The sequence below is a fragment of the Schistocerca americana genome, chromosome 7 (genome assembly GCF_021461395.2).
Source record: "Schistocerca americana isolate TAMUIC-IGC-003095 chromosome 7, iqSchAmer2.1, whole genome shotgun sequence".
Taxonomy (NCBI): Eukaryota; Metazoa; Arthropoda; class Insecta; order Orthoptera; family Acrididae; genus Schistocerca; species Schistocerca americana.
Window position 1 is genome coordinate 56,859,440 of NC_060125.1, and position 9,381 is coordinate 56,868,820.

A 9,381-nucleotide genomic window follows, 5' to 3' on the forward strand; every position below is an offset into this window, starting at 1 on the left:
AATTTTCGAGAGAAAGCTTTTAGTAATGTTTCGCGGGATGTATTATTATGTGCACCACTAGCAAAAATAGTAATTATTCCATTTGATTGTCATGTGATTCTGGTCACCTCCGATGATTACAGTGTAACTGGGGAACTTAACGTGTTAGTGAACAGAGTCTTTATCGAAATTTCTTGGTTATATTAGGAAATCAGTCTGGTGGTCGAGAGAAGGACCCAAATATTTTATGCCCACTCCTGATAGTGTTGTCCAAATGATCTTGCATGTAGCCTCGATTTGTATCCCCTTGGATTTGAGTTTCTTGTCTATTGTTACATGTACACTACCAACATTTTCCCATTAGCCTACCCCTTCGATGTATGCTTGAATGTTATCCAAAAACTGACTGCTGTAAACTTCGGGTTTTAATGACCTTTCTGCTCCCACTATTATGTGAGGCTCACTGCTTTTTAGGAGTGGTTCAAATTCTGACAGTTGACTTTTACAAATTTAATACTCCCAGTTGTGGTGTCATTTCTTTCGATCTTACGCTGATTCTTCTGGGTTTTCTATAACTGTCGTTATCTAGATGGGGTGGAGAGTCACTAATCTAAGAAATTGTTGTGTGCTCCCCACAAATAGACAGATACCTGGGCAGAAGCCTTGAGGTGTAGAACATACCTGATCCGTTTAGAGTGACCCTACAGTTCTCAGTCTTATGGCGCACGTCTAGGAAGTCACAGTCCAGCTTTCCACATAACCCTCGAAATCTCTGGCTCAAGTCTTCCACTTGACTCTGAACTGGGGCCAAGATCTTTTCTCAGGAGATTGCTGCAGATTGACACTTCATGAGAAGGGCTGGTATTCTCAACCTTCTCTGCCAGTCGCTGGATTGACCCACGCATGACCTCAGAGCCCAGAACACGTGCATCGATTGTCCCAATGTGAGTCACAATCTCGAACTGACTGCACCCTATTCCCTCAATGGGTGCCGCAACAGCCTGTTCAACATGTTGGATGAGGTCCCCAGACATACATACTGAGTGCCCATTGCATTCTGTCCTTGCTGTTGTTTTCCTAAAAGGACAGAATTATTAGCCTTACATATGAGTTGCTGCCGATTGGTAGACCCCCAACCATATCTGTTTGTCTCCCTTTGACACAGGCTTCAGCATGTTTCCCAACAGGTGAAGAGAGTCTTACTGGTTCAGTTTCATTCTCAGTGGAACACAGATACTCGAACATGCTGGCTTCAATATATACAAATAATCTTTACAGTGGACATAATTGAATTTGTTTGTTCATCATTTGGATTAAAATCATTACTGGTGGTCGCAAGCACTGATATCTGTAATTGGAGGATTATCATTATGAAAGTGAGTGTCGCTAGTATTATCAGTCAAATTATTCAAGTCGGCTTTTTCACTCATTACACATCGCGATTTACTGTACGCAGTTTTTCGCGGCATTTTCGCAAGTCAAAGGTAGGTACTAAATCAAAGACAAAGCAAAAATGGAACAAATACACTAGCAACAAAGAGCAATAAACTGCCAATGATCTGTCAAAGAAGGAGTGACAAATTAGTAAATGCGTTGCGCCAGATGCAAACTACATTTAACATTAGGTAAATAAGAGCAGATATATAACCGACTACTTCTCAGAAATTCACAAAAAAATACGATCCTGGCCGGCTGTCGCCAAGTGCAACCTCCCAACAGAAAAAATATAATTATACAACATTTGCATTTAGTATAACCTCCCAACAGTTTACTTCCGTAACCTCGCAATAAAAATCTGACTAACCTCCCAATAAAAATGTGACCCATATATAACCTTTCAGTAATTAACTGACTGTGAACCTACATTGGTAAATTTGGACGTCATGACCCTGAAAGATCATTCTGAATAAATTGAAAATTCTTACCTTAATTAAGTCGCCGGATAACGCGTATATATTTGCTCCTATAAGAAATTTCTCTGGCACAGCCCAGTGCAATGCTGTCCGCTAGATTTGTCATGTATAAAAAGAAACAACTGATTTTCCGTTACGATAATCGGAATGAACATGGATTGGAGAAATTAGTAAATTCTTTAAATTCAGCTGAATGATTGTCAAAAGTTAATTTTATAAGAAAGATTATTATTAAAAGATTTTTAAAAACATTTACATGGCACTTGATATAACTATAGTACAAAATCAGTTGTTACAAATTACATATGCTCGCGGTTACATCGCTCAGGCACGACCGGCCCAACCGCCCGACTGCGAGCTACTGCAGCCGACACTGCGATTCTATTATAGCTTACATATCGCAGGCAGCGTGTGAGCAATCCATCGAAATTACATCTGCTCGAGTGCGCCAGCAATAAATTCCTTAGTCATGGACATCTTACAGATGGACCTGTGCAACCGAAGACCCATACATGTGCCAGTGTTAACATCACGACATCGGCAACTACAACTGAAATGCCACGTGACCCTCGACACTGGACCCTGGCGCAGTGGCAGAGTGTAACATGATCTGATGAATCCCAATACCTTCTTCAGCATGCCGATGCGAGGGCGCCAATCCGTTATTTTCCACGCGAACGGTTCCTTGACATCTGTATTGTGGGATGGAGACTAGCTGGTGGCGGCGGCAATATGTTCTGGGGAACACTCTCGTAGGCAACCACGGGTCCAGTGGAGCTCGTCCGAGGCACCGTGACGGCCAAAGAGTGTCTACACTGTTTGCAGACCACATACACCCTTTCATGACGATCATGTATCATAACGGCAGTGGCATTTTTCAACAAGATAATACGCCATCTCACAAGACCTGCAGTGTAATGGAGTGATTCGAGAAACGCAGTGTTGAGCTCCAATTGATGTGGTAGCCTCGCAAATCTCCAGGTCTAAACCTGATCAAAGGATGTTGGATGCGATTAAAAGTGGTAACAGAGTTCACTGGCTCCCTCCCCGCAATTTACTGGAATTAGATGACTTGTTTGTGCATGTGTGGTGACAACTCCCTCCAGCGAGATACCAAGGCCTTATTGCTTCCATGTCATGACGCATCGCCGCTGTTATCCGTGCCAAAGATGGACATACTTGCTCTTAGGTAGCTGGCCGTAATGTTCTGACTGATCGGTGTGTATTTAGATGCGAATAAAATGTATCCACGGTTTACTTTGACAGTCCTACCCTCCACAATATGTGCAGTATACGGGGCGATTCTATGATGATGTTACAAACTTTCAGTGGTGATGCAGGACCGTCAATGTATCAGTTTCAGAAACGGTGAAGTCGAAAGTTACTAGCGAAAAGCGTTCTGATACCTATGACAGAGGACCTCTTCTACCGCAAACTCGTTGGTATCCATATTTTAGGAAGATGCAGTATAGACTAAAACAAGGAAAAAACATCCACTAAACATGGGCTTTAAGAGATGTGAAGACATGCGTTTCGCAGTAGCAAAGGTAGACAAATGCTCATAGCTGTTAAGGTATGCACTTTAGAGCCCATGTTTACTGGACGTTCCTTCCTTTTTTGATCGTAGTATTTCTTCCTTCCTTGTTGCAAGGGTCCTAAAATCATCACCGCATCCCGCATCCGTGTCGCTAAATTCTTTGATCTCGCCATTCTTCCTCATACTCTTCCATTCCCCTTCTCTCCGTCGCTTCTTGGATACCACTTAGCGACGCTTTTTCTTCTTCTTCTTTCAGGAGGTTGCCACGCAATTACATTCTTGAGCCATTTGTCTTCATCCATTCTTTTGACATTCTCAATCCGTCCTAGCTGTCTTTCTACTATTTTATCCGTAATACAATAATGAATCTGTCTTCTTTCCCTTATTGCCTCATTTATCACGTGGTCAAGAGGAGAAATTCTACAGGCTCTTCTCAAGTGGTCTATTTATAAAGCTCTGAGTCTCATTTTATTTCTACATCTACATGTACATCTACATCCATACTCCGCAAGCCACCTGACGGTGTGTGGCGGAGGGTACCTTGAGTACCTCTATCGGTTCTCCCTTCTATTCCAGTCTCGTATTGTTCGTGGAAACAAGGATTGTCGGTATGCTTCTGTGTGGACTCTAATCTCTCTGATTTTGTCCTCATGGTCTCTTCGCGAGATATACGTAGGGGGGAGTAATATACTGCTTGACTCTTCGGTGAAGGTATGTTCTCGAAACTTTAACAAAAGCCCGTACCGAGCTACTGAGCGTCTCTCCTGCAGAGTCTTCCACTGGAGTTTATCTATCATCTCCGTAACGCTTTCGCGATTATTAAATGATCCTGTAACGAAGCGCGCTGCTCTCCGTTGGATCTTCTCTCTCTCTTCTATCAACCCTATCTGGTACGGATCCCACACTGTTGAGCAGTATTCGAGCAGTGGGCGAACAAGCGTACTGTAACATACTTCCTTTGTTTTCGGATTGCATTTCCTTAGGATTCTTCCAATGAATCTCAGTCTGGCATCTGCTTTACCGACGATCAACTTTACCCATTTTAAATCACTCCTAATGCGTACTCCCAGATAATTTATGGAATTAACTGCTTCCAGTTGCTGACCTGCTATTTTGTAGTTAAATGATAAGGGAACTATCTTTCTATGTATTCGCAGCACATTACACTTGTCTACATTGAAATTCAATTGCCATTCCCTGCACCATGCGTCTATTCGCTGCAGATCCTCCTGCATTTCAGTACAATTTTCCATTGTTACAATCTCTCGATACACCACAGCATCATCTGCAAAAAGCCTCAGTGAACTTCCGATGTCATCCACAAGGTCATTTATGTATATTGTGAATAGCGACGGTCCTATGACACTCCCCTGAGGCACACCTGAAATCACTCTTACTTCGGAAGACTTCTCTCCATTGAGAATGACATGCTGCGTTCTGTTATCTAGGAACTTTTCAATCCAATCACACAATTGGTCTGATAGTCCATATGCTCTTACTTTGTTCATTAAACGACTGTGGGGAACTGTATCGAACGCCTTGCGGAAGTCAAGAAACACGGCATCTACCTGTGAATCTCTGAGTCTCGTGGACGAATAGCGCGAGCTGGGTTTCACACGACCGTCTTTTTCGAAACCCTACAGAGTAGATTTCTAGTCTCCAGAAAAGTCATTATACTCGAACATAATACGTGTTCCAAAATTCTACGACTGATCGACGTTAGAGATATAGGTCTATAGTTCTGCACATCTGTTCGACGACCCTTCTTGAAAACGGGGATGACCTGTGCCCTTTTCCAGTCCTTTGGAACGCTACGCTCTTCTAGAGACCTACGGTACACCGCTGCAAGAAGAGGGGCAAGTTCCTTCGCGTACTCTGTGTAAAATCGAACTGGTATCCCATCAGGTCCAGCGGCCTTTCCTCTTTTGAGTGATTTTCATTGTTTCTCTATCCCTCTGTCGTCTATTTCGATATCTACCATTTTGTCATCTGTGTCGACAATCTAGAGAAGGAACTACAGTGAAGTCTTCCTCTGTGAAACAGCTTTGGAAAATGACATTTAGTATTTCGGCCTTTAGTCTGTCATCCTCTGTTTCAGTACCATTTTGGTCACAGAGTGTCTGGACATTTTGTTTTGAGCCACCTACAGCTTTGACATAAGACCAAAATTTCTTAGGATTTTCTGCCAAGTCAGTACATTGGACTTTACTTTCGAATTCATTGAACGCCTCTCGCATAGCCCTCCTCACACTACATTTCGCTTCGCGTAATTTTTGTTTGTCTGCAAGGCTTTGGCTAGTTTATGTTTGCTGTGAAGTTCCCTTTGCTTCCGCAGCAGTTTCCTAACTCGGTTGTTGTACCACGGTGGCTCTTTTCCATCTCTTACGATCTTGCTTGGCACATACTCATCTAACGCATATTATGTACGGTTATATAATGGTAGATTAATCTGCCACGAGTAATGAGTATGATGGGCAAACATCTATTAGGCGCTCAACGAATGTAGTGGTGTGGACATGTTGGGAATGTGGATCTCACGGGGAGCGTGCAAGGGATAAGTCCCTGCAGACGCGCTATCCTCTGTGCCCACGGTGGCTCAGATGGATAGAGCGTCTGCCATGTAAGCAGGAGATCCCGGGTTCGAGTCCCGGTCGGGGCACACATTTTCATGTCCCCAATAAAGTACATCAACGCCTGTTTGCAGCTAGGGTGTCCATTTAATTATCATTTCATTCCTAACGCATATTGTACGATGGTTTTGAACTTTGTCCACTGGTCCTCAACACATATCTGTACTTGAGACAAAACTTTTGTGTTGAGCCATCAGGTACTCTGTAATCTGCCTTTTGTCACTTTTGCTAAACAGAAAAATCTTCCTACCTTTTTTAATATTCCTATTTACGGCTGAAATCATCGATACAGTAACCGCTTTATGATCGCTGATTCCCTGTTCTGCGTTAACTTCTCAGAGCTGCCAGTACTCACAACCATAGGCTGTTATTGCTTCCACGATGGATTTGTATGAATGAATTTTATCCTTAAAACTCGTTTTTGATTACCAAAGTACAGGGTTTAGTTTTGGGATAGCAGGCCTTCCCTGTCTGAACCGTTGTGGGATATCTCTGTCACATCTTCCATCATGTGGTAGGATACTACCCCGGTTCTTAAACTCTTTACACACACTTTAATAAGATGTCCATCAATGTCCGGGTTGCTTCCCTCATCTCCACAGATATTCCATCTTCTCAAAAATAATTTTTAAATTCCAACAACTTCCTTAGCATGTAAGATATGTCCTCTTCATCGTTCGCTGTATTGAGCTGATAATCAGCGTAGCAAAGTGTGTACATACGCTGGTTCCCTAGTTCAGTCCACAGTCCACATGCCCATGCACTTTCTACACCACTCTTAAAGAATGTGGGAGACAGGCAGCACACTTGTTTCAGTCCTGTAGTTATTCTAGAGGCCTTTCTAGAAATTTATTTCCTTATGTTAATGACACATTCTGCTGACTTGTAGAGATTTATGATGCTTCTTACATAAAGTTTTGGCAGTTCTCTTGAGCACAGCACCTCGAAAAATAGCTTTAGTATCACTGTGTCATATGCGTTCTCAAGATCTATGAAGATCAAGTGACTGCTTAGATTGCTTTCCAATCTCTTTTCCACGATGTGTCTCACAGTATAGATGTTATCTACACATGACCTGCCTCTTCTGAAGCCACTTTGTTCTTCCTTTACGTTTAGAAACTTCTCCATTCTTGATTTTAAAATCCTCCAGTACAGCTTGCTAAATGTACTTGTGTGACTTATGCCAAGATAATTTGCTACACACTTTATTGCTTCCTATCTTATGTGGCCGGTTTAGATGCACTAAGTTCCACTCCGGTGGAATCTCCTCCCCATTCCACATACTTTTATTTAATAACTTGGTAAGATATTCGTGCAGAATACTTGCGCCACACCTCACTAAATCTACTGTTACATTTTCAGGCCCTCGTGATTTCCCAGTTTCCATTTGCGCAGCAGCTTTCTGTACCCCTTCCGCAGTTTTCTCCAACTGTTCATCCTCCTAGTTCTCCCATATCTCCCACTTTATATCCTTATAATCTGTCCTTTCGTCTGTTAGTAAGCCTTTAAAATGGTTTTCCACTCTACCAGACTGATAATCGTTAGGTTTGCTTTTTCTCTTATTTCTTTCCTCAGCCATGCAATCATTATCCATGCTGCCGCCACGTTTGTGACCCCCATGCATCGATCGTCTTCTTCGCAATTATTCTTTCTATTTTCAGTTTTTCTCTTGCAAATGTCCTTTTTTACTTATCTATTCAGTCTAACATACAAGTCTCTACCATATTTCTCCCGTGTTTTCAACAAATTTTTCTTCAGTACTTTTGAGTCGATTATAATGGGCGCCGCTTTGTTTCTTTCTCTTACTGCCCCAATGCTTCAAATGCTGCTTCATGTATAAATTCTCTAATTTCTTGGTACATACGCTACGTCGTTTCTTCTTCTGAGTAACTCAGTTTATTTGACAACCGTAATTTATTATGAAATTGTCCACTGATAAGCCAGAACTTGTGATTATCGACCTACTACCAACATAAAACTGTGCTGGCGACAACAGAATCACCTGGCGAGGAATGAATGCTAGTCACACACACGCATGATGCATGAAATATCAGTGAGCGAGCTGTCTGTGTGTAAAATGGGGTTGGGTTGGGTTGTTTGGGGGAAGAGACGAAACAGTGAGGTCGAGGTCATCGGTCTCATCGGATTAGGGAAGGACGGGGAAGGAAGTTGGCCGTGCCCTTTCAAAGGAACCATCCCAGCATTTGCCTGGAGCGATTTAGGGAAATCACGGAAAACCGAAATCAGGATGGCCGGACGCGGAATTGAACCGTCGTCCTCCCGAATGCGAGTCCAGTGTGCTAACCACTGCGCCACCTCGCTCGGTGTAAAATGGGGAAGGCGAGAGTTCTACCCAGGTTTCACCAAGGGCAGATTGTGATGGCCCAGGGGTTCAGGGCAGGCATTTCGGAAACTGCACGACTTGTCGGTTGTTCGAGGAATGCTTTGCTGAGGGTCTTCAGTAGCTGAGGAAACCAGGTGAAACTATGTCCAGACATCGTGGGGTTAGGCGGTCATCCCTCATTAGAATGTCGAACGTCGTAGGCTGGGCAGACTCGTAAAACAGGGTAGGCGACGAATTGTGGCGGAACTAGTATCGAACTTAAATGCTGGGCAGAGAACAAGTGTGTTTGAACAGACAGTGCACCAAACATCCCTACGATGGACCTCTGCAACCCATGCATGTGCCAATGCCACGACATTGGTAACTACGACTTAAATGGCACGTGGGTCTCGGCACTGGACGTTGGCATAGTGGCAGAGCGTTGCGTGATCTGATAAACCCCGATACCTTCATCATCATGCCGATGGGAGGGCGCCAATCCGTCGTCTTCCATGAGAACAGTTCCATGATAACCATACTCTGGGATGAAGACAAGTTGGTGGCGGTTCCATTATGTTCTGGGGAACACTCACGAGGGCATCCATGGGTCGAGTGGGGCTCGGGCAGTTCAGCATGACGGTTAAGGAGTATCGTACACAGATTGCAGACCACGTACACCCCTGACAGGAGTGGCATTTTTGAACAAGATAATGCACCATTTCACAAGGCCAGCAGTGTGATGGAGTGGTTCAAGGAACACAGTGGCGAGTTACAGTTGATATAGTAACCCCCCAACTCACCAGATCTCAACCTGATCAGACACATCTGGGATGTGATTGAATGTGGCGTCAGAGCTCATTGTCCCCCTCCTCTGAATTTACTGGAATTAGGCGGCTTTTGTGTGCAGATGTGGTACCAACTCCCTATCAAAGCCTCATTGCTTTCATCTCACGACGTGTCGTCGCTATTATCCGTGCCAAAGGTGGACGTACTGACTAT

The 9,381-nt window shown here is 43.6% G+C and overlaps 1 non-coding gene across 1 annotated transcript; it reads left to right on the forward strand.

Annotated features, from left to right (window-relative positions):
• The first annotated feature begins 6,013 nt into the window (after positions 1-6,013).
• On the forward strand, positions 6,014-6,088 carry Trnat-ugu. The gene has a single exon. It is a non-coding gene; the product is annotated as a tRNA-Thr (tRNA).
• Positions 6,089-9,381: the final 3,293 nt, after the last annotated feature.